This window comes from Tupaia chinensis, unplaced genomic scaffold (assembly GCF_000334495.1).
Source record: "Tupaia chinensis unplaced genomic scaffold, TupChi_1.0 Scaffold000455_1, whole genome shotgun sequence".
Lineage (NCBI taxonomy): Eukaryota > Metazoa > Chordata > Mammalia > Scandentia > Tupaiidae > Tupaia > Tupaia belangeri.
The window spans coordinates 319,267-345,169 of NW_006159963.1; the positions used below are offsets into that span (position 1 = coordinate 319,267).

A 25,903-nucleotide genomic window follows, 5' to 3' on the forward strand; every position below is an offset into this window, starting at 1 on the left:
TACCGTTAGAATTGTAAGCTAGTATGTTCTGTCCAGGAGGAAATCAATGGCGAATTGAAGCTTTAAGGCAGGAAAATGGGGAATGATAAATCCAGAGGAAAATGTTTACAGATTTATTCTTATCAGTGAGTAAAAGCCAATCTCAATTAGAAAATGAACATTTTCTTTAAGTACATTTCAAACAGTTCTTAGAATGAAAATACTTAGAAGCCCTTAGTTCTGGCCTTCTAAGGATAACACTCTATAAAGGTCAGGCAGCATTTGGTTTTTGCTACTGTTTCTATTCATATTAAGAAAAGGAAATAGTTTTAACATAGTATGACACAGTATCAACATAGGACTTTATAAGCATGTATAAAAACATGTGGTTAAAAACTGGGGCTGGCAGGTGGCATGGTGGTTAAGGGCACTGAACTCCCACTTGGCCGACTACAGTTCCAGTCCAGACCTGGGGGTTTGCTTTTTTACTTCCTCTCTCTCTCTCTCTCTCTCTCTCTCTCTTCCTCTCTCTCTCTGTCCCTCTCTGGTCAAATTAAAAATAAATAAAGTTAAGTAAAATAATTATTTAACAAACAAACAAAAAACACGTGGTTAAAATCAACTGCAGACCCATTCTCTGTGCAACAGTGGTAATATACCAAACTGCAGTGCTGGAGGTCACATGGCCAACAGCCAGTTAGAATCCCCAGTCAGCTAGACTCAAAACATGCTAGTCACAGGACCAGCAGATGGCATTATGGTTGCATCGCTGGACTCCCACGTAGTCAACCATGGTTAAAGTCCCCAACCTGGTGGTTTAAAATCCCACTGGGAGAGTGAGCATGTATGCCCAAAATCCTGAGTGGCAAATGGAAGAGAAGGGATTGCAGCATGGCCATCCCCCCAGGACGGTGATTTCTCGCTTTCTGTCTCTATCTCTCTAGCAAGCACACATACCCTATAGCAAAAATCTCTCTTAAAAAAAAATGCTGGGCATAAGCAAATGTGCCCAAGATCCTGACAAGCCAGAAGGCTAGGGGAAGGTGGCTGGGGCATGACAAGACCCCATTGAGGGCGCTTCTTTCTTTCTTTATCTCTCTCCTAAAGAAAATGAATACGGGGGCCAGCATTTGGCATGGAGGTTAAAGCACTGGACTCCCACATTGTCAACCATGGTTCAGGTCTTAGATCTGGCAGCTTGCTTTCTCACTTTCCCTCTTGCTGAATGGAAAAATAATAAATAAAATTAAATAAATAATATTTTTTTAAAAAAGAAAATGAATAAACTAAAACAAACAAACAAGCAAGCAAAGCCCTTCAATATAAAATAAAACTCTGCATATATTCTAATAAGCCCTGTTCCAAAATAGTTATGAACCTAGGCTTAAAGAGCCCACAGAGATCGACAGTACAAATTATGCTTCTGAGTAGGTAAAGCACTATATAAAATCGTGTTATACTGACAAATATTTAGCTTGGTAAAAAAAAAAAAAAAAAAAAAAAAAAAAAAAAAAAAAAAAAAAAAAAACCTTTAATGTTATTTTTTGAAATTTCCAAAAAGTTACTAGAAAACTGCAAATCCAGAGTCTTACATAAAAATTTATAAAGAGGTTTGCTTTTCTATTCTGGAAAAGGAAACTAAATTTCAAAACTCTTTATGTAATCACAAGTAATTTATCCATACAAGTCAAAACAAAGGATTCCACCAGAAATTCCCACTTGGTCAGCTCTATACCTTCAACACGGTTCAAAACCTTTTGTGTCAGTTTATTTCCATGTTCATCAGACCTCCTCTAATTTGTAAATGTAATGAATGAATATATACTGGTGGATAATGTACTTATTTAGTGAATATTTCAACCATGGGTAGTGAATTAGCTACAAAACCCAAAGGAAAGTTCAGATTTCTCCAGCCCCAGGCTTAGGAAATGAATCACTTTCTCATCAAAATCAAGATTCCTGGGGCCAGCCTGTAGCATCGTGGTTGAGGTGGCTAGATCCCATGTGGCCAACTGCATGGTTCAACTCCCAGACTGGCCACTTGAGAAATGTGGCCTCTCTGTCTCTCTGGTGAGTGTGTATGCCCTACAGTAAATTAAAAAAAAAAAAAAAAATCAAGATCCTTATATTTATTAGGCTGCACAGCATGATGTTTCTTTGATAGATTTACATGTTTTCACATGATGCCAACTTTCTGGGTATGCGTGTTGTGGTTTCTGTAAGTCACAAAGACGTGTTCAACGGTCTATAAACCTGCCAACAACAACTACATGGCAAGACCTTCACTGTACCAAAAATGACCAGAACACTTGAAATAACATTTTTCTTCTGAAATCTGGCGAAAATACAACATATATCCAACTCCTCCTGCTGGACCAATTTTATCACAAGTTAAACTAAATTATGTGGGTGTGGGCAGAACTAGCTTTAAGAAAAATGAGAACATTAAAAAAAAATCTATCATAAAGGCTATGAATTTTATTCTATTACTTCCTTACTAACATATTTCCATCTGAAGCAGAATCAATGTTCCCAATGAATTGGATTAACAGTTTTTTTTTTTTTTTCATTGCCAGTGGGCACATATACCTGCCAAAGAGACAAAGAAGAGGGCAAGAGGGAGAGGAAGAAGACACTCCTCATGAGGCATGGCCATGCTGCAGTCTCTTCTCTTCCATTTCTCCTTACAGGATTCTGGGCACACACACGCCTACTGTGTTTTTCAAGTCAACAGGTTCAGAATTTGAACCATAGTCAGCCATGTGGGATTCAATTCCCTTAAGCTGGCCTCGATAGTATTTTTTTTTTTTTAAAGAATTGGATTAACCTAAGAGCTCTATCCCAGTAATCAACCTCAAATAAAATTAACCTAGTTAAATGTGTAGTATGGGCAACTGTAATAAATGTAAAATACTGTGAGCATTCATTAACTTATATCAAGATATTCATTAACTTATATCGAGATAATTTGTTAGCTTATAAATTGAGTTTTTTCATATTATATACTTTCCATGAGCTTTTGAAGACCCCTGATAGAGTTAAAGAGAAGTTGAATTTCTCTGGTTTATTACATCAAATAAGGTGATTTTAGGATATGAAACACTTTGGGAGATTTAAAAATGGAAGCCATATGACATGGGTCATGTCAAAACCCATCACATAGAACAATCATTATCATTTCCTGCATTGAATTCTAAGAACAAAGAATCAAATATCTTCCCAACTTCCCATGGAATAACCTCCTATAACTCTATCTTCTTCCCCTCTTTCTTTTTTTCTCTATTATGGTCCAATATTTGAACATTACATGATACAATGGATACAATGCAAAGTAGGCACCCAATATAACAGTAAATACTATTTTTAATATCTGGACACACCTATTAAACTTTAGAATCTTTCTCAGAAGAGTGTGATCACTTAGTGAACATACATCTAGAGCTCTGATAATTACTACTTACCACAGTCCTGGCCGCTCAAGTTCTAAGTGCAAAAGAGATATCAGAGTTATCAGAAAGTGAATTGGGACCACAGTCTGACTAGCAAAAGTAGATAGAAGTTCTGTTCCTACACACACACACAGTGTAAACACTACAACATCAACTGAATGGAAATCAAAAAAGCAAACTATGTGAAAAGGCAATGAGCAACCATCTATTACAATAGAATGGATAAAACACTTGATAACATGATTGCTGGAGAAGATGCAGAGCAACTAGAACTTTCAAAAATTACTGACTTAAATACAAAATACAAGGGGACTTTAAAGTTCACAGAAAAAAAGGACAACTAAAATACAAGTTTATTTGATACCAAAAAATTGTTAAATCCATGCATAGTTTTTTCATAATCTTTTTCCATAAGATTTTTTGAAGCCCCTTCATAGATAGTACAGACACTTTAGAAAATAGTTGGACAGTTTCTTATAAACATAAATATAACTTTACCATATAATCCAGCAATTCTGCTCCTAGTACTTATCCAAAACAATGAAAACTTACATTCACATAAAAAATTTCTACACAAATATTGATAAGAGCTGTTAATATATTCATAATCACCAACACTTGGAAACTACCCGAATGTCCTTCAGTTGGTAAATGGATAGACTGTGTTATAGCCACAATGGAATACAACTCAACAATACAGAGGAATAAGTTAATGACATGCAAGACCATGGATGAATCTCAAATGCTCTTTATGCTAATTGAACAAAATCAGACCCAAAAAGCTATATATTATATCATTCCATTACCTGATATTCTAGAAAAGGCAAAGCTATAGGAGTGGAGAACAAAACTGAAGTTTTGCCAGGAGCTGGTGGGGTGGGGGGCGGCTCTTACAAAGTTGCAGCACAAGGGAATTTTGAGGGAGTAGGATAAGAAAACCGTTCTGCATCTTTATTATGCATTTGTCAAAAGTAATAGAACTGAACATTAAATGAGTAAATTTTGCTGAATATAAATTTGAAAACAAACTAAATCTTTTTTTTTTAAAGCAATGGGGGAGGGGGGCAGCAGGTGGTGTGGTGGTTAAGGTGCTAGACTCCCATATGGCCAACCACAGTTCAAGTCCTGGACCTGGTAGACTGCTTTCTCCCTTTCCTTCTCTCTGTCTCTCTCTGGTGAGCATGTGTGCCCTATAGCAAATTTTAAAATAACAAATAAAATAAATATACCTTTTTAAAAAAGCAATGAGGTTTTCTTAAATTAGAGTCTTAAATTTTACTGGGGGGATGCTGCGGTGTGCCAGGAACAACTACTTTAGTTAGACTGTAGCACTAACGTCAACGGCAGACCACTCTCATGACTCAGTCTTTTCAAAATAAATATTACAATTTAGAAGAAAGGGATTAATGCTATAGCTGACTATTGCATAAGAAATTATGGAGCACTTTAGGATTTAAAATGCTACTTAACTGGGGCCAGCTGGTGGCATAGTGGTTAAGGCGCTGAACATCTACATGGTCGACAGCGGTTTGAATCCCAAACCCAGTGGCTTGAAACGCATGCTGGGTGCATGTGCATGTGTACCCAAAAATCCCAAGAGGAAAATGGAGGAAAAGGGACTGTGGCATGGCCATCCCCCTTGGGGGGTGATTTCTCACTTTCTGTCTCTTTGTCTTTCTTTGTCTCTCTGGTGAAAGCAAATATGCTATAGAAAAAGGCTCAAAAAATAAATAAATAAAAAAGAGAGAGAGGGAATCAAGAGTAGAATATTTAATGCAAACCTCTGCCTGTACATTGAATGATTCTAAGAAAACCAACAAACTCTATTATGTTGACTACAGGCCTGATTTCTTAAGTGTACGGTGTATTTCAAAATGTACTTTTTATTAATACCATCTTTCATTTTTGTAAGTTGAGAGAAAAAGAATCTCAGAAAGGCCTCATTCTAGGTAAAAAGAATTATCAACCCAGAATTTTTTATTTTTATAGAGTCTTGCCCTAGTCTAACACTGATACTCAAATTACATTTTACATTTATGTTAAGCCAAGGTAGGGTCACAAATCTTTTTGAAAAACTGGGAAACTTAATATTAAAGCCGATGAGTTTCTTGAGTTAAACCAGACTTTGCAGAAATGTGGAAAATTTTAAAGTCACTACTAAAAAGAGAGAGAGCTTTCAGCTTTGTTTTTGAAATAAAAATGTATCCATTAAAATCCCCAATCACACTTTACTATAGCAAAACCTTTCTTTCACTGTATGGTAGACATATGTTAACAAAAAAAAAAAAAAATGGAGTAACAGAATAATCCAGGTTTTATGGACGTTTTTCTGTCTCACATTTAAGAGCCATGCTATTAGCGCATGCCCCTGGATCACTGCCAGTTTTCCGCAATTCAAAGACAATTTATCTAATTAACGAGACAAGATGACAAGTTCTGGGAAAGGTTACAACCGCTTCTTTTACTACTAATAATAACAAAAACGCTATTACCGGTTATTGAGCATGTACAACACCGGTATCAGACATCACTCAAGAAACCACGTGCGTATAACATCCTTTAGTCTTTACTCCAATCCTGGGATCTAGGACCTTCAGGGAGGAATCTAAGTCTTAGAGATGAAATAACCACACAACTAACCAGTGCTGAAGAAGGAGCTGGAAACCAAGCTGAGCAACTACAAAGTCCATATCTTTTTACAACGAGAGGCTTCTGCCTATGGAAATGAGTAGAAAACCCACCAAACAGATCCAGAACACCTTAAAATCAGATTTTGCTGCTAATTAACTACCTTTGTGATCCTCAGTGAGTGTCACTGTTGAGTTACAGTGTTCCAATGTAAAAAATGTGAATGATTATTGTCTTTTCTGTATTGCAAAAAAAAAAATCAAATTACTTATGGACACAAACACTTTTTTTTTTCACTTTTTTCGGGTTTTGCTACAGGGTGCGTGCACTCATACGAGACAGACAGAGAGAAGGAAAGTGAGTAATCACCAGCCAAGAGAGATTGTCACGCCCCACTCCCCTCTCCTCCACTCTTCTCCCAAGATTTTGGGCAGGTGTATGACTACCAAGCCATCAGATTCGGGATTTGAACTGTGGTTGGTCATGTGGAAGTCCAGTGCCTTAACCACTTCAACCACCTGTTGGCTCCCACATACATGGTTTTTGATATATAAAAATTTGTTTTATAATTAAGAAATTGGTGTGTGTAGTAATACTAATAAATAAATCAGAAAGCAATTCCACTTGAAAATTTTTCATGTATATACTCTATTTTAAGGAAAAATCCATAGATTTAAAATTGTTTATTGTTAAGGAAAAATCCATAGATTTAAAATTGTTTGTTGAGGGTGAGCAGATGGAGTGGTGGTTAAGGTGCTGGAATTCCCACATGGGCTACCTCGGTTTGAGTCCCAGATCTGGCAGCTTGCTTTCTAACTCTCCCTCTCTCACTCTCTCTTTCTCTGGCAAAACTCATATGAAATCAATCAATGAGTAAATAAAATAATTCTTTTAAAAACTAAAATAAAATTGTTCATTGAAGGCAAATCTTATCTTAGAGCTACTAAAATCTATTCAAACTTGTCTTCATTTTATGAAATAAAATTAGAGCTGGTGAATTTAAAACACAAAGATCTTCAGACTGAATTAAAACCCACAAAATCCAGCTATCAACTGGCTGCAAAAAGCCCAAAATTAGAGAGGTTGAAAATAACTGGATAGATGGGACCAGCAGTTGGTATAATAACTATGTCGCTGGACTCCCATGTAGTTGACCATGGTTCGAGTCCTGGACCCCGTGTCTTAAACTCATGCCGGGCATGTGTGTGTGAGTGCCCAAGATCCCAAGAGGAGAATGGAGGAGAAGGGATTGCGGCATGGTCATCCCCCATAGGGGGTGATTTCTCCCTTTCTATCTCTCTGTCTCTCTCTGTCTTTATGGCGAGTGCACACACCCCATAGCAAAAACCTCTCCAAAAAAATAAATAACTGGATAAAAAAGATAAAGTATATAAATATTGACCAAAAGAAAACTAACAAAGTTATATTGATACAAAACAGATATTTAAGAGGAAAAAGCCAGCATTATTAGGGGAAAAGAAGTCTAATCACTACATAATGATAAACTTCACTAAGAAGATACATTGTATCATCAGAAAAGTTAGGATGTATTTTTTTAAGAATTATTTATTTGTATTTGTTATTACTATTTCTTTTAATTTGGAAAGGTAAAGAGAGAAAGCATGCTGCCCATTCTGGGACTTGAATCACAGTTAGCCATGCGAGAGTCCAGCCCCAACTGCCATAACACCTGTCGTCTACGAGTCCAGCCCCAACTGCCATAACACCTGTCGGCTACTTTCTATGTTTTTCTATGCAAAAAATGTGTTTTTTGTTTTTTGGGTTTTTTTTTTTTTAGGTAGGATATACATTTATTAATAGTGGAAAAGCATTTACTCAAAGTGAATGTTACAAAATACAAAGTATTTCTACAGTCTGGCTAGCTCTTTATTTTAGGCATCATGTCAACCTGTATAGCATTCTATCCCATTCATTTTCTCTTCCTATCTCTAAACAAAATTTTAACTTAAAAATAAAGATAAGAATATTTAATGCTTTACCCTTCAGCAAAAGTTACTAGGGAAAACATTTTAACAAGCTATCTATTCTCAAGTCCCAGGTATTTTAAAACCAAATTATCTACTAACATAGGAAAACAACAGACTAGGTAACAGTAGCTTAACACAGGTCAAATAAACAAGTGTGAAGAGGTTCACAGCTATTATAATAAAAACTAACACAAAACAATTTTTTCACTGTAATATCCATGCAGAGAGAGAGAGAGACCCAGACTCTCTCTTCCACCATGTATAAAGCTTGGCCTGAGTTTTCCAATGACCCAATAATTCTTTTTTTTTTAAGTTTCCAATTTCTAGCTTTTTAAAAATTTAAATTTTCTTTTATACATTCAATCCCATTATTTAGCTTACAAAGTGAATATTTCAAGGTGAACATTTCTCCCTAGCACAGTTGATAAAACTATAAAATATCTTCAACAAATAATATCACATTTCTTTGTCCCATTAATGCTTTGTCTATTTTTCTTCTAAATGTCCTTCCTCAGATCCTTTTTCACACACACTATATCTGGTATTTACATCTATATACCGTGTTTCTATATCCTTTAGTCAATCAGTTTCAGTCATAGAGTGCGGACACTCGGTATATATTAAGTGGGGACATACATTGCCTCTCCTTCATAGCCTGGCTTGTTTCACTCAGCAGTAAATCTTCCATATTCATCCACTTCCTGTCAAAAGCCAGGGTTTTGTTTTTGTTTTTGTTTGTTTGTTTTTATGGCTGAATAGTATTCCATTGAGTATATGTGCCACAAGTTTTCTATCCATTTATCTGTTCATGGGCATTTGGGTTGTTTCCATGATTTAGCAATCGTGAATAGTACTGCAATAAACATCGATGTGCCAGTAATTTTCCAATTAAGTATCCTTCTGTCCTTTGGGTAGATATCAAGGAGTGGGATTGCTGGATCATATAGTAGTTCTATTTGTAGATTTTTGAGGAATCTCCAAATTGTTCTCCACAGTGGCTGGACCAATTTACATTCCCACCAGCAGTGTAAGAGAGTTCCCCTTTCACCACACCTACGCCAGCACTTATCATTTTTTGTTTTTTTAATCTTAGTCATTCTGATTGGGGTTAGATGGTATCTCGTTGTTTTGATCTGCATCTCCCTTACAATGAGGGATGTTGAGTGTTTTTTCATATGCCTTTTAGCTGTTCTATGTTATCTTTAGAGAGTGGGTTTTTCAACTCATTCTTCCATCTTTTAATAAGATTGATGGTCTTTTTTCAGAACAGCTGCTTGAGTTCCTTGTGAATTCTGGTTATCAGTCCCTTATCTGACACATAGTTTACAAAAATATTTTCCTATTCTCAGGGCTGTTGATTTACACTAATTACTGTGTCTTTTGCCATGCAGAAACTTCTTAGTCTGATGTATTCCCACTTGTCTATTTTGGGGGTTATTGACTGTGCTTTGGGAGTCTTTATTTAAGTCTCTCCCTACCCCAATGTCTCCTAGAGTTTCCCTGGTGTTTTCCAGGAGCAGTTTTATAGTTTGAGGTCTTAGATTTAGATCTTTGATCCACCTTAACTTGATTTTTGTCAGAGGTGAGAGGTAGGGGTTCAGATTCATCTTTCTGCAAGTGGAAACCCAGTTTTTCCAGCACCATTTGTTGAAGAGCTTTTCTTTTTCCCACTAGATAGACTAGTACCCCTTGTCAAAAATCAGTTGAGTGTATGTTTGGGAATTTATTTTGGGGGACTCTATTCTGTTCCATTGGTCCACATGTCTGCTTCTGTGCCAGTGCCATGCTGTTTGGATTACCACAGCTTTGTAGTATATTTTTGGGTCAGGGAGTGAGATGCTGCCCACCTCACTCTTCTTGTGCAGAGTTGCTTTGGCAATACGGGGTCTTTTATGATTCCAGACAAACTAATCTTTTCTAGATCTGTGAAGAATGTGTCTGGTACTTTGATCGACATTGCATTAAATATGTAGATTAATTTGGGTAGAATTGCCATTTTGATTATATTAATTCTTCCAATCCAGGAACATAGAATATCCTTTCACTTCCTTGTGTCATTTTCAATTTCTTTTTTATCTTCTCATAGTTTTCCTTATGGAGTTCTGTAACTTCTTTGATTAGATTTATCCCTAAGTATAATTTTAAATTTGTTCTAAATCTGTACACATCTATTTCTGTAGTCTCAAGATACATAAAATGACAGGAAATATAGTGTTTTGAAGTAAAATAAAAATGTGAAGATGCTTTCTACCTGAACAGGATATTTACTATATTATCTCCCGGATGCCCCACTTCACTGAGCATTTAAAAATTGTTTTCATAAATTGGTATCAGAAATGAGATATAAAATAACTGCTCTAAAATACAGGGGGAAGTTAGGGCCAACAGGTGGCATGGTGGTTAAAGCACTGGATCCCATATGGCTGACTCCATGGTACAGGTTCCAGACTGACAACTTTAAGATGCTCTGGGCATGTGTGCATACCCAAAATCCCAAGAGGAGACTGGAGGAAAGGGACTGCAGCATGGCCATCCCCCCATGGGGTGATTTATCACTTTCCCTCTTTTTTTTCCTCTCTCTGGCGAGTGTTCACACCCTATAGCAAAAACCTTTTAAAAATTTTTTAAATAAAAAATAAAATACTGGGTGTGTACATGTGTGCCCCAAATCCCAAAAGGATGGAGAAATGGAAGAGAAGCGATTGCAGCCACTGGGAAGTACAAGTGAAAGTACCACGCCCCCTGGAGGGTTCTTTCTCCCTCTCCCTTCCCCTCTGTGTCTTTCTGGCAAGCGCATGTGCCCTTTGACAAACTAAAAAAATGACAAAAGGTTTTGCATTTGCTAAATTCCTAGAACTGCTCCAAAATCTGGATTTATCTTATTGTTTAGATATTGTTTCCCTATCATTGCCTGCATTGACCATTCTCTTTAAGTTTTCCATTCCACCCTACCACTAGCAAATGACTCATTTCCAACTTCATGGCAACTGACACTCTCTTCGTCCCTTTGCCCTTCTATCTAACCTGCCCTCCAGTTTCTGGTTAACCAGCTCCTTCAGGATGAATAGTCTCCCAACTGAGCTGTTGATTACATCGTTTCCAGGGTGCTACTCTGCCCACCCCACACTTCAGTCTTCCACTTCTACAGGATCTACCTCTAAACATGCACTGGGCATCTTACAATTTTATTCTGCTTAATTTTCTGCTCCATTTTGCTACCATTTATCTTCCTTTCTTTTTTCCTTTATTTTTATTTATTTTTTTTTTTAAGAGAGAGATTTTTGCTACTGGGCATGTGCACTGCCGGAGAGACAGAAAGCAAGAACTCACTCCCCAGAAGGGATGACCACACTGCAATTTCTTCTCTTCCAGCCTCTTCTTGGGATTCTGGGCACACATGCACATATACCTGGCATGAGTTTCAAGCCACCGGGCTCAGGACTCAAACTGTGGTCAGCCACGTGAGAGTCCAGCAACGTAACCATTACACCATCTGCTGGTCCTCACTTATGTTCTAAATAACATGTGTCAAACAAAAAGACACCTCATGATCTCTCCTTAATGCTCTGTGATCTTTCCATAACTCTATTAAAATGCTCTCTCAAATGTTACTGATTCAAATAGCCGTCTCAGGCTGTAATCTTTTTTTTTTTTTTTTTTTTTTTTTAGGGGTTTTTCCCATAAGGGTGGGGCGCTCTGCGCTCGCCAGACAGACAGAGAGACAGAGAGACAGAAAGCGAGAAATCATCCCCCAGCGGGGATGGTCACGCCGCAATCCCCTCTCCTACATTCTCCTCTCGGGATCCTGGGCACACACGCACACACGCCCGGCGTGAGTTTCAAGCAACCGGGTCCGGGACGCGAACCGCGGCCAACTACGTGGGAGTCCAGTGACATAGCCATTACGCTAACTGCTGGTTCCCATGGCTGTAATCTTCTTTACCTTTTCATAGCATTTGACATACTGAAACCTCCTACCTTTTCGAAAATCGTTCCTCTCTTGGTGTCCATGGCTCAGACACTTCCATAAGCACTTACTGAGCATTTTACTATAGTCAAGTCTTGTCTATTTGCTTCCATTCTTACCATTCAGGAACTTTTTCCTGAATCAGTTACTTGTTCCTTGATTCCTTAGCATGACTATTTTGTTTTAGTTTTTAATTTGCCAGAGGGTGTGGACACTCACCAGAGGGAGATAAAGAGAGGACAGGAAGAAAGCACCCCCCTACACACACACATACACACCCCACCCCCAGCTTGGTCACATTGCAATCCCTTCTCCATTCTGTTGAGACCAGGCATGCACAACATGCACATGGTATGCTTTTCAAGCCACAGGGCCAGGATTCAAGCTACATGATTGGCCATGCGGGATCCAGCTCCCTCAATCCATAGGCCACAGGACCAACCCAATAGGTCTTTTCTTTATTTAGTTTTCCTTTAAAGTATGATAAAACATATGTAAGATTTACCATTGTAGGGACCAGCAGATAGTGGAATGGTTACCTCGCTGGACTCCCGCTTAGCTGACTGCAGTTTGAGTTCCAGACTCAGCACCTTAAAACTCAAACTGGGCATGTGTGAGTGAATGCCCAAGATCACGAGAGAAGAAGGGAGGAGAAGGGAATGCAATGTGGCCAACCCCCTGAAGGGTGATTTCTTGCTTTCTGTTTCTCCCTGTCTCTCTGGCAAGCACACGTGCCCTATTCCAAAAATCTCTTTCTAAAAAAAAAAAATTTACCACTGTAGCATACAAGTGACATTAAATACATTCAGTGTTGTGTAACCATCATCACCATCTAGCTCCATCCTTAATATATTTTATTTACTCATTTTTCTGCTTTTTTTCCATAAAGAATTTGAGGTAGCTCACCAACAGAACATATATAAAGAGATAATAGCTTAAAAACAACTAAATATCCATGAGTTAACACTGACATAAGTAAAATAAATAAGTGGGTAGAAGGGAAAGTTTTTCCTTAAAGTAAAATTCCAATGAATAAATGTAGAAGGAATGATGAAAATAGAAAACTGTCATCAGGGGAACACCACAATAATAACTGTTAAGAACAAGACTGTAAATAAAATTACTTAGTATGAGTACAATGAGAAATAAGATATATACATAGTTTCAAAGTATCTTCTAAGATACTTTGTAATTACCAAAGGAAAAATATTAACTTTGTAGCAGATAAACCTGGCAGACATCCCCTCAGTCAAATGATCTAAATTAAATCACTAGGCTCAGTCACAATGTCCAAGATGCTGTGCTCTACAGGCTAGGTGTACATGGGAGACCCAGTCCAATTCTTGGCCCAACCTTAAGGCCAGGAACAGTGAAATTAGAAGGCCCAGGCAGGAGGATAGTGAGATCGAGGCTGAACCAGGCAAGACTTGTCAAAGAAATAGTTGGGCGTGTGGAAAGCATCTGTAGTCCCAGATGGAAGGCTGAGGCAGGAGTACTGCAATGCAGAGGGACGTTGGCTAAAAAATAAAAATAAAAGGCTCCAGCAGATGGCGTAGCGGTTGCATTGCTGGATTCCCACATGACCAACCAAGGTCCAAGTCCCAGACCTGGTGGCTTGAAAATCACACCGGGCACATGTGTGTGCATGCCCAAGATCCTTGGAGAAGAATGAAAGAGATGGGATTGTGGTGTGGCCATCCCCTCTGGGGAGTGATTTCTCACCTTCCCTCTCACTGTCTCTCTCTCTCTCTCCAGTAAGCGCATGCACCCAAAACAAAAACCTCTAAAAACACACACACATACACACACACACATAAATTTAAAAATTAATTTTAAAAATTCGTGGTAGAGTTTGTGTGCATGAATGTAAGACTGAAGGAGAGAGAGAGAGATGAGCACCCTCCATGGGATCCAGTCATGTTGTGATCTTCCTCCAGTCCTCCAGCCCATTGAATCTTGGGCATTTGCACACATGCCCGGGTCAAGGCAGAGATTTGAACCATAGTGGCCATGGGGGACCCAGATTCTCTTGCACAACACATTACCATTGTGCCATGGAGCCAGCCCCCAACTTTTAATTTTTTAAAAATTAAATCACTAGCAAAAAGTTTTCAGCATGTACCCCCTGACATGATATACCGAGAAGTGACAAGCGCATTTCTGTGGTATTCTTGCCAAAAGTACATAACCCCAACTCATCACGACAAAAACATCAGACAAACCCAAAACTAAGAATATTCTACCAAATAATTGGCCAGTGCTGTTCAAAAGGATCAAAGTCATAAAAGACAAAGACTACCCCAGATAGAACTATCCCTGATTTAAGGAAAGGTATCAGCTAAATACAATGTGAGATCCTGGACTGGCTTATCAATCTAAGGACACTAAGAGAAAATGGCAAAATTCAAATAAGATCTGTAAATTAGAAAATAGTATTACTATCAATGTGAATTTCTGGTCTCAATAATAACAACATCATTGTACAAAATGTTAACATCAGGAGGAGCTTGTGAAAGATATACTATCTATATTTTCTGTTTTTCTCTAAGTGTAACAGAATATTTATACAGTTTTATTCATAATCACCAAAAGTTGGAAATAACTCAAATGTCTTTCAACCAAGAAAGGTCAAATAAACTGTGGTATTTTTTATATCATTTATTGATTTATTTTTATAAATCAGAATCAACTCCTGACTTATTAAATTGATCAGTTTATTACTGTGTCAGTAAAATAAGTTTAATAAGTACAGCCTTATAATGTTTCCAATATATTACTTTTCTCACATTTTCTTTAAGTTGTTCATAGTTATGCTTCCATCTAAACTTCATTGTCACGATCCCTTTCAGCAACCCCCAGAATCCTACTGTAATTTTTCGGTATTTCCATTTATAAAAATTAACATACCAAGAACTGGCAGCTTTACAATATTTAATTTTCTCATCTATAAGCACTATTCTCTATTTATGGTCTTCTTTTATGTTACTCAGTAAAACTGTATAGTTGTAAAATTATGTAGATAGGTTAAGAATCCCTAACCTGGGAAGCAGTGAACAGCGTAATGGTTACGTTGTTGGGCTTCCACATAGGAGACTGCAATTCGAATTTCGGACCTGGCAGCTTAAAACTCCTGCCGGGTACGTGTGCGTGTGTGCCCAAGATCCCGAGAGGAGAAGGAATTACAGTGTGGCCATCCCCCCACCCCGGGGTGATTTCTTGCTTTCTGTCTCTGGTAAACGCATGTGCCCTATAGCAAAAATTTCTTAAAAAAAAAAAAAAGAGAGAGAGAAATCCCTAATATGAAAACATAAAATCTAAAATGTTCCAAAATTTGTAACTTTTTGAGTGCTGACATGATGCCACCAAATGGAAAATTTTATATCTAACCTCATATGATGGGTCAGTCAAAACATGGAAATATAGACTACTGCATAAAATTACTTTCAGGCTGGGGCCAGCAAGTGGTGTGGTAATTAAGGTGCTGGACATTCCCACATGGCTGACTATAGTTCGAGTCCTGGACCTGGTGGGTTGCTTTCCTGCTTTCCTTCTCTCTGTGTCTGTCTTTCTCTGGTCAAATTAAGATAAATAAATAAATAAGATTAAATAAATAATTCTTTTACTTTCAGGCTATGTGTATAAAGTATATATGAAACATAATGTGGCATTAAGACTTGGGACCCAACTTCAAGATTTCTCATTATGTATATGCAAATATTCAAAAACCTGAAAATAATATAAAATCTAAAACACTTTCTGGTCCCAAGCATTTCATGTAAAGAATACTCAACCTGTATATGAGTATCATACACTTCTTGTTGAGATTGCCCTTAAACTTTTTTCTTTTTTAAAGAATTAATTAATTAATTTTGAATTTGACCAGAGAGAAACAGAAAGAGAGAAAGTTAGAAGGCAAGTGCCAGGCCTGGGACTCAAACTGTGGTTGGCCATATGGGAGTCCACCACCTAACCAGCATACCATGTGTTGGCCCTCAACCCTTACCACCTGCCGGCCCTGCTCCTACGTTTTTTATCATTAGTGGTGATGGTAGTTGTAGTGGTTAAAACTGTAATCTTTTTTTCCATTATATTTTCTAATTAGTATTAGTGACAATTATCAACTTCAATTTTGTGTAATATATACATAGCCATTTTTAATGAACTCTCTTACTATTTCCATTGGGTTTTCTCTACGATTTTATTAAGATTACTATATTTTTTAGAGAGGTTTTTGCTACAGGGTGTGCGCACTTGCCAGAAAGACAGACAGAGATAGAGACAGAGAAAATAAGCAAGAAATCACCCCCTAGGTGAGGTGGCCACACTGCAATCCCTTCTCCTCCATTCTCCTCTTGGGATCTTCGGTACGTACGCACACGGGCCTGGCGTGAGTTTAAGCCACCAGGTCTGAGACTCAAACTGTGGTCGACTACATGGGAGTCCAGCGACATAGCAATCATGCCAACTCCTGGTCCCAGAATAAGACTACTATTTTCAGTTACATGGTATGAGATATTCTATTGAAGGTCATATGTTATCTGTCTAACAATGAATATGATTCTGGGTTTCTTCAATTGCTTGTGTAAAATAGATTATAGTGCTTCCCACAACTGCTTATCTTAAAAACTCTTAAAAAAAAAAAAAAACTTTTTAAAAGTTTACTTATTTATGTCTTCCAGGAATGAAAGAAAGATAAAGACAGAAAGAGACAACACCCCCAACAGGGTCCCAACACAGAGACACCCTCCCCCACTCTAGCCCCAACCTTTAGCCAGCGTGGGACCTGGTACACGTAACAGAAAACACTGAAAACGAACGTCAGTTTCAGGTACTGCCAATTGGGTCTGAGGTTGGGAGTCTATTTGCATTAGTGTCTCTGTTTACAAAGACTAGCGGAGTAACTTCAAGGCTAGAACTATCTGTTTTTGTATTGCCTGTAAATTCATTTGGAGAAAAGCAGCATAAAGAGAGAGCAAGAGACTGATCAATTTAAGATGCTGCCCTCGAGGCCGGCAGGTGGCGTGGTAGTTAAGGGTGCTGGACTCTCATATAACTGACGGTGGTTCGAGTCTTGGACCTGGCAGTTTACTTTCTCACTTTCCCCTTCTCTCTCTCTCACTGTGTCCCTCTCTGGTCAAATTAAAATAAGTAGATAAATAAAATCATTTTAAAAATTAAAATGCTATTCTCAGACAACATGTAGCCTAGGGGTTAAGTGTATATGGATCCCACACGGTCAAGCACACAGTTTGAGCCGCAAACCAAGGGGCTTAGAAAACATGCTGAATGCATGTACATACATGCCCAAAATCCCAAAAAGGAGGGAGAAATGGAGAAGGGATGGTAGCATGACCATTCTCCAATGGGGGAGGGGTTCTCTCTCCCTCTCTTTCTCTGTTTCTGTCTCTTTCCAGTGAGGGCACGAACTCTCTGGCAAATTAAATAAAAATTCTATCCTAAAGTGCCCAGTGATATAACCTACAAATTGTTTCCTAATTTTCAAAAATAGGAGGGTTGGTTGCACATACTACAGTTTTGCATTCACCCCCAAACAATTCTTAAATGTATTATTAAATAGATAGTTTGTGGAATACTGGGAATAAATATTTTATCACAAAGTTATGTCATACTACCTTGGGGAAATGCCAGGGGTACATGAGGAAGAGTGAGCAACCTCACTGTTGTTGCAGCAAGATTGAGAGGGAAGACTGGGAGGAGAACGCACATCGAAAAGGTACACTGGGGCCTCAGATTCCCGTCTACGGAGTGTGGGTTTGCTCCTATGTGTGTGATTCTCCCAAGAAGGCTCTAGGCTTACCAGCTTCAATACCCCTGGGGAGCATGGCAAAGAACTGATTCCTGGGTCCCATCCTAGGCCTCTGATGGGGGTACTCAGGAATATATGCTTTTGGGCTAGCTTCAAAACTGATTTAATGCACCTAAAAAGTTTGCTACAAGCAAAGGAGAAATATAAAAAATTCTTGAGCAGAGTAATGATGTGGTCACAGTGGGGCTTCAGAAGCAAAAAAAATAAATAAACAACAGAGAGCCAGCAGGTGGTGCAGTGCTTGGGGTGGCTGGAGTCCCACATGGCTGGCCATGGTTCGGGTCCCGGATCTGGCAGCTTGCTTTCTCACTTTCCTTCTCTCTTTCTGTGTCTCTCTGATCAACATCAATTTAAAAAAAAAATGATAATGAATAAAATTAAATAAAGTAATTCTTTTAAAAAATAACAACAGAAACAATAATAATGACAATAGGAACCACCTCTGTTATTATTATTGCTTTACTTATTTCCTTATTATATGTCAAACACTGTTTTATGCACTTTACATACACTAGCTTATTAAAAACTTATAAGTAATCTACAAGGCAGGTGTAATCCTTACCACAGAGAGGATAAAATAAGGAAACAGAAGCACAGAGAAATTAATTTTCCCAAGGTCAGACAGTCATAAGGAATACAGCTGGGATTAGATTATCTTTAACATCAGTGTGAAGGAAGAATTGAGAAGGACTAGATGCAATAGATTCATTGGTAAATTACTGTTGCAATCTAACAGGAGAACCTGAATTTGGTTAGTCATTGGGAAAGATTGCTTCTTCACACATTCAGATAGGCTTAGCACAATAAGTAGGGTCTGTCTATATATTATGCAATGAAATTAAATCTGCCTGCTTTATGAATAAATAACACTGCAAAGTAGAAAACACACCTGCCTGCATGTCTGCAGTGCTAGAAGTGTAACAGATTTGAAGTTAAGAGATAAGTAAAATAGCTGAGCTTTGAGTCATTCCAAAAGACATTTTTTAAAAAGGCCCTTTTTGTTTTGGAACTAGAAGGGGTCTATTTTACTTTATGTTCCTTATCTAATCCTCTTAATCCTCAAAACTTGTTGACAAATTCTTCCTACTCTCCTGCCACACTTCACTATTATCAAACACTTACACAGTATAAACACTGTTCCAAGCTGTGAAGTTCTTTGCTTTATCATCATGACTAAGCATTTGGGTAACACTTCATGCTCAAAAAGAAGGGCACAATGGAGAAGAAACGTCACTTCTAATTCCATTGCACACTTCTCTTGCACACTGTACTAGGGGAACCCAACCACCTCCCTGCCAACACACAAATGCATACACTAAGAGCCTCAAAAAGAGAGAGAGAGAGAGAGAGAGAGGTTACAAAACTAAAACACAGATTGAAAGGTTCCTTTTCATTTATTTTTTCTTTTCTTTTTAGAGAAAGAGACTTTTGCTATAGGGCATGTGTGCTCACCAGAGAGACAGACAGAAAGCGAGAAATCACTCCCCAGGGGATGGCCACACCATAATCCCTCTACTCCAGTCTCCTCTCAGGATTTTGGGCATGCATGTACATGCACCTGGCGTGAGTTTTAAACTGCCGGGTCCAAATCTCGAACCACGGTTGACTACATGGGAGTCCGGTGACATAACCATTATGCCATCTGTCTGGTCCCAGAAGGCTTCATTTTTTAAAAAATGAGAATTTGGAAGTGCAAAGGCATAAAAGATCTTGTTCAAGGTTGTGAACAAAACATAGGGACTTGCATTCTGTTTCCTGGATACTCCAAACCTGCTAGTCACAATCTTTCACACCACATATCATACTCTTGGGCACTTCTTAAAAGAAAAAAATTACCAAACACAGTCCTCGAATTTCCCCGAATCATTACAAAGGCACTACTGGGGGTTAACAATTTCAGAAATTCTCAGGGACCAACAGTCAAAAATAAACCAAAAAGAAATAATTTGGCTCCTCCTCTACTCCTGAAGTAATGGCTTTGGAGAAACAGGCAACATTAGCTAAAATACCTGAGGAAAATATACTCTGGCTAAGTGAAATTCACCTCCATAATAGCATAATTTGTCAATTTTTCCTACTTATCTTCTAATTTCACACATCCCATTCACTACTTTCATTACCACTAAATGCTACCACCACAGTCTTAGTGGAATTGTAAAATGGTGCACCATCATGGAAAACAGTATGACAGTTCCTCGAAAATGTAAAACTACCATATAATCCAGGAATCCCACTTATGGGCATATATCCAAAGTAAATGAAAGCAGGGTTTGAAAAAGATGTTTGTACAACCACATTCACAATAGCCATTACACATACACAAAAGAAAATGGCCATTGCTGAATGATGGATAAGTGCAATGTGGCACATACATACAGTGGAATATTACTTAGCCTTGAAAAGAGGGACCAACAGATGCCATGATGGTTATGTTGCTGGACTCCCACATGGCTGACCATGGTTCGAGTCCCAGACCCAGAGGTTTAAAGCTCATGCCAGGCACATGTGCATGCATGCCCAAAATCCCAAGAGGAGAGTGGAAAGAAGAGATTGTGCATGACCATGCCCCTTGTGGGTGTGATATATCACTTTCTGTCTCTCTGTCTCTCTCTGGCAAGGCCCTGTAGCATAAATCTCTCTTTAAAAAAAAAAAAAGAAAGGAAAACCTATCTCAGGCTACAACATAGATGAACATTGAAGTTATTATGTTAAGTGAAATATGCAAGTTATAAAAACACAAATACTATAGATTTCCACTTACATGAGGTATCGGAAGCAATCGAATTCACAAAAGCAGAAAGTGGAATGGTGGTTACTAAGGATTGTGGCAGGAGGGAGAAAAGGAAGTGGCTGTTTAACAGACACAGAATTCCAATTTTACAAGATGTAAAAGTTCTGGAGATTGCTTCACAACATGAACATATTTAATATATATGAATTATACCCTTAGAAGTGGTTAAAATTGGAAATCGTCTGTGTGTTTTTTCAATCATAATTTTTAAAGTTGATCGGGGGCTATCACATATATATTATGTGTGTATATATTTCTTGTCACATAAGCTAGGGAACTTTAAATGCCAGAATTTAAGGATCTGATTATCTACAACATCACTACCCTCTTTTTGCAGATAACTGAAGCTAAGAGTAGTAAAGGGACTTCCCACATAAACTCGGATGCCACGCAGAACAATCCAAATACTGGCTCTTACGCTTAGCTGTCATTTCTCAGCTGTTACTGTGGGGATTAAACAAAACAATACAGGGTAGGGCTGGGTGCACAAGTACCTTTCCCCTTCAGCTGTCTCGGATGGTTTAATCTATAGCCAAAGCCCTGTCTAGGATGACAATGGTAAATAAAATATTTAAACAGAAAAGAATCAGGTAACATTTTTTATAAAACAGTCTTATTAAAATGTATTTATTTAATTTAGATCAACTCCTAAGATGCTGAAATTAAGCTAACTATCCAGTGAAGTAATTTTGCTTTGTGTTTAAATGTTTTCTCTTCAGAAAAAAAAAAATCTATCTAATTTCATGGAGAAAGTGGTTATAGGCCAAATTTGCCATCTAAAAGACGCTACTCCCAGAATAACCACGTCTCTCCTATACTCTAGTGGAAATATACATTTCTGTGACCTCTTCAGAGTCCCAAGTGGCAATATCTAGAAAGGTAACACTACTATCTTACAAGCTGGCAACGCCTTGTAACTCCAAGTGTGGTCCATCAATCTGCATCAGCTGGGAAACGTGTGAGAATGCAGATTATTAGTTCCACCAAGACTGACTTAATCAGAATCAGCATTCTCACAAGATGCCCAGGTGATTCATACACACACACACACTGAGAAAAACTGCTATAGAGAAACCTTCTCACATGCGAAGACGGTGCCATCTGCAAGGTTGTTCACTGCGGCACTATTTGAAATAGCAAAAACCTGGAATCAGCTCAAATGACTATCGACAAGAAAATAGATTATAATATAGTGGGGAACTATATAGCAATTTAGACAAAGAAGGATTACACAAAACAATATATATAAATCTCAAAAAAAGGAACAGTAAAAAAAATTCATGGTAAAATGTCATAATGCAAGATATCAAATATGAAAGAACACTGTGTGTGTGTGTGCATGTGTGTGTGCATGTATGTGTGTAAACATTTTTAAATGAATGGGACCAAATTAAGGATAGTAGTTACATCTGAGTAGAAAAAGAGAAAAACAGGATAAATGACAAACTCAGACTTTAATCATATCCAATTAATAGTTTATTTCAAAATGAAAAACACATCCAAAGTAAATGTGGAAGAAAAGGCTGAAAGCCAGGACCAGCAGATGGCGTAACAGTTATGCCACTGGACTCCCACATGGCCTACTGCGGTTCGAGTCCCAGACCCGTAGGCTTAAAACTCATGCCAGATGCATGTGCATTTGTACCCAAAATCCTGAGAGAATGAAGGAAAAAGGGTTGCAGTGTAACCATACCCCTTGGGGGGGGGGTGATTTCTCACTCTCTGTTTCTCTCTCTCTCCAGTGAGTGCACAGGCCCTATAGCAAAAATCTCTAAAAAGAAAAGAAAAGAGCTGAAAGGTAGATATTCAGAGAACATTCACTGTATTACTTTCTACACTTTTCTGAAACCTTGATATATTCTTTTTGTCACAAACAGGACTTTTTATTTGTCACTATTAAAAGTCTGAACTTTAAACAGAGTCTTGGACTGGTGGTTCATCTCTATCAGCTCGTTCAACTTTGGTGCCCGTCTCATTCCCAATGGTTTTTCCAGAGCTACTACCTTCACCATGAAGCTCCATGAGTTTTCCCAATTCAAACTTGAGTGTCTTCAGCATTTTCACTTTTCTGATGGAGACATCATGGAGTACCAGGGTAGATGGATTGGCAGGCCTTTTCTATGTCTTTTCCAATGCTGTCTGGAATCAGTTTATTGACCATTTTTTTCAAGTCATTTGTCTGCACCTCCCGGGTCATGATTTCCATCATCATCTTTCGGATTTGGCAGACCTGCTGATCCTGGGAATAAGAGGTCTTCCGTATTTGATTGTTGTGTTTTTTAGTAAACCCAACATAGGAGAGACGAAGCAAATAACCATCAGTAGTCTTGACATCAGCCTGAGCTTCGATCATGGTCTGCCATCTTTTGACCATGGAACACATTTTGTCACGGGTGAGATCTATGCCATGGAAGTTAGTCAGGAAGTTTTTGCCCTGATCGTCTTCAGTAATTAGCTTGAATTTCCTAAATGTGACTTTGTCATTTTGCAAATCTGCAAGGCTCACTTCAAACACATGGCCCTTAAGGCCGTCAGACATAATTTTGGTTCCTTGAGTCTTGGTAACTAGTGTTTTCCCAATATTTCTTATGTTGAACATAGCAGGTGCTTTCACGTCATAACAATCTTTTCTTAGAAAAATGGATCAACCTACTTTCTTCTTGGCTCCCTTTTGCCACCTTTCATAAGGCACTTATTCTTGCCAACTGCCATGGTGCTACTCAGAGAGTCAAAAGGCAATATATTTCTTTTTTTCTTTTTAAAGTTTATTTACTTTGTTCAGGAGACAAGGTACATACAAGTAAGAACAAGAGAAAGCACCTCAACAGGGTCTCATCATGCAGAGAACTCCTTTCCCCAGCCCTATAGCTCACCAGGCTGTCGGACTGAATGCACCTGGAGCATCTTCAGAGTAACAGGGTCCAAACCCATGACTGCCCTTGTGGCGCCAGTACTGCAATTCAGTATACTCCCTATGACAAGAAAAGGCTGAAAAGTGGGACCAGCAGATGGCATAATGGTTATGTCGCTGGACTCCCACATGTCCTAGTGCGTTTCGAATCCTGGCTGAGCCTGTAATTGTTTTTGAACGAGAAATAAGTTCTCCCCATTGGTTGGGATTTCTCATATTAAATGCTATTATACCCAACTTTGTGTTATAGTTATCTATCTGCCTTATGTAGATTTACACATCACTTATCTCTGAATGCATCTGCTCCTCTCCTCAACACACACACATGCAATATATATATATATATATATATGTAAAATCCTTTATGCACCAAAAATTATTTTAGGTGCCAGGAATAAAGCAGTAAACAGAATAGACCAAAATTTATGCCCTTGTGAACTTTACCTCTCAGAAGGGGTAAAACACAAAGTAACTTAAACGAGTTTACTATTTAGCATGTTAGAAGGTAGGTAGATGCTAAGGAGGAAAAGCAATGCAGGAAAGGGAGACAAGAGTTGAGGAGAGACCGTACGTGTGCTCTGGGAATGCAATTTTAGACAGGATACAAAAAGGGAAAACATACAGTAAGTATCGCAGTTTTCCTTTCACAGGTTCCTCACATGTACTCTGGGAAGATGGTGAGGTTTCAAACATTCAAAGCAATGTTCTATTGGCTAACCAAATGAATAAATCTGAATAGAAGACAGAAAATATGAAGAGCATGAAAACAAAGAATCATAATTCTCGCCTGAGGTTGCTAGAGAAAGATTCTTGGCAAAGTACATGTAATTAATCCAGTCATTCAAGAAAGTACTGAGTTCATGCCGGAAATAAAGACAGTAACTTCTGGAGATACAGTAACGAGGACAGACATAATCCCTGCCTTCATACAGCTTACGGCCTTACAGCAGAGAGAAACGCAAAGGAGCAATAAATATGCTGTGATAAGTACTAAAACGCAAATATGCACACAATGTTAAGGAACACATGGTAGGTGTATTTGCTTATGGACAAACACCTAATTCAGACTTTCCAGAGGAAGAACTGTCTAAGCTGGGACACAAAAAAGAAGGAGCTCCAGCTGAGCTTAGAGTAGAGGGGGAAAGTGTCCCAAAGGCAAAGGGGCAGCATGTGTAATGACATAGGCCCGGGCAGAGAAAATGCCAGAGAGAACATGCCAGAGAACTGAGCAGAGTCCACGGTGGCTGGGGTATAGGACAGGAGGGAGGAGAAGGGCTTTCCTAAGAGCAATGGGGTAGCCTTGGGAGAATGTTAGCCAGAGAGAATAAGATCAGATCCACATTATAGAAACATGACTGGCTGCAGTGTGAAGATAGACTAAGAATGAAGGCAAAGATACTTTCCAGCAGTCTGCTAAAATAATCCAGTTGAAAGATGAAAATAGCCAGAAAAGTAAATGCCAAGAGCATGTGCATGGTATTATGACCTCAGGAAACTGATCGTTACCCGTGCTGGGTAGTATGTTCCTATCCTAAAAACCTATTTATTGATTGATTGATTGATTGATTGGAGAGGTTTTTGCTATAGGGCGTGTGCACTCACCAGACAGACAGAGAGAGACATAGAGACAGAAAGCGAGAAATCACCCCCCAGAGGGGATGGTCATGCCGCAATCCCTTCTCCTCCATTCTCCTCTCGGGATCTTGGGCACGCATGCACACGCACCCAGCGTGAGTTTTAAGCCACCAGGTCCGGGGCGCAAACCATGGTTGACTACGTGGGAGTCCAGCGACATAGCCATTACGCTAACTGCTGGTTCCCAAAACCTATTTATTTTTAATTATAGTACCAGCAAATCATATTTGCCAGTGAATCATCAGTATCTCTTTCCCGGATAGTAGAGAAATTATATAAAATCAAAGATCCTAATAAAACAAACCCATAAAAATATTACCAGGAATGTACTTTATAGCTATCTAAAGTCACTGGGCTCTCCCCTAACAGAGCACCTTCACTTACACATTATGTCAATATCTGATATCAATCGTCATCCTTTCCTTTCACAAAATAATTTTTCTACCCATTTTAACAGCTTCGGAGACCTTGAGATTCATGCCTGGCTGTGTGAGAGGCAAGTACTGCTTTTCAGCTGAGTAAACAAAGGCAGACAATGAGGGCAATGTGGCGAATGGCTCTGCCCACTCAGATATTTTCCAGTGGGAGTGCATGCTGGGCTCCCTCATTTGGAAAGCCCAGGGGAAGGAACAGTCCAGATATATAACTGAACCACTGTCAAAATCATACTTCATCACCTATTTATTGATTGATTGATTGATTGATTGGAGAGGTTTTTGCTATAGGGC

The 25,903-nt window shown here is 38.5% G+C and overlaps 1 protein-coding gene and 1 long non-coding RNA gene across 2 annotated transcripts in view; one reads left to right on the plus strand and one right to left on the minus strand.

The window, feature by feature from the left end:
• MEGF9 (multiple EGF like domains 9) overlaps positions 1 to 25,903 on the minus strand; it is a gene marked incomplete at its 5' end in the record, with an annotated part of 117,732 nt that overhangs the window by 52,748 nt on the left and 39,081 nt on the right. The window lies entirely within an intron of this gene.
• LOC102490505 (uncharacterized) lies at positions 5 to 24,885 on the plus strand. Its single transcript, XR_335571.3, has 3 exons — positions 5 to 125; positions 16,691 to 16,839; positions 24,191 to 24,885. It is a non-coding gene; the product is annotated as an uncharacterized LOC102490505 (long non-coding RNA).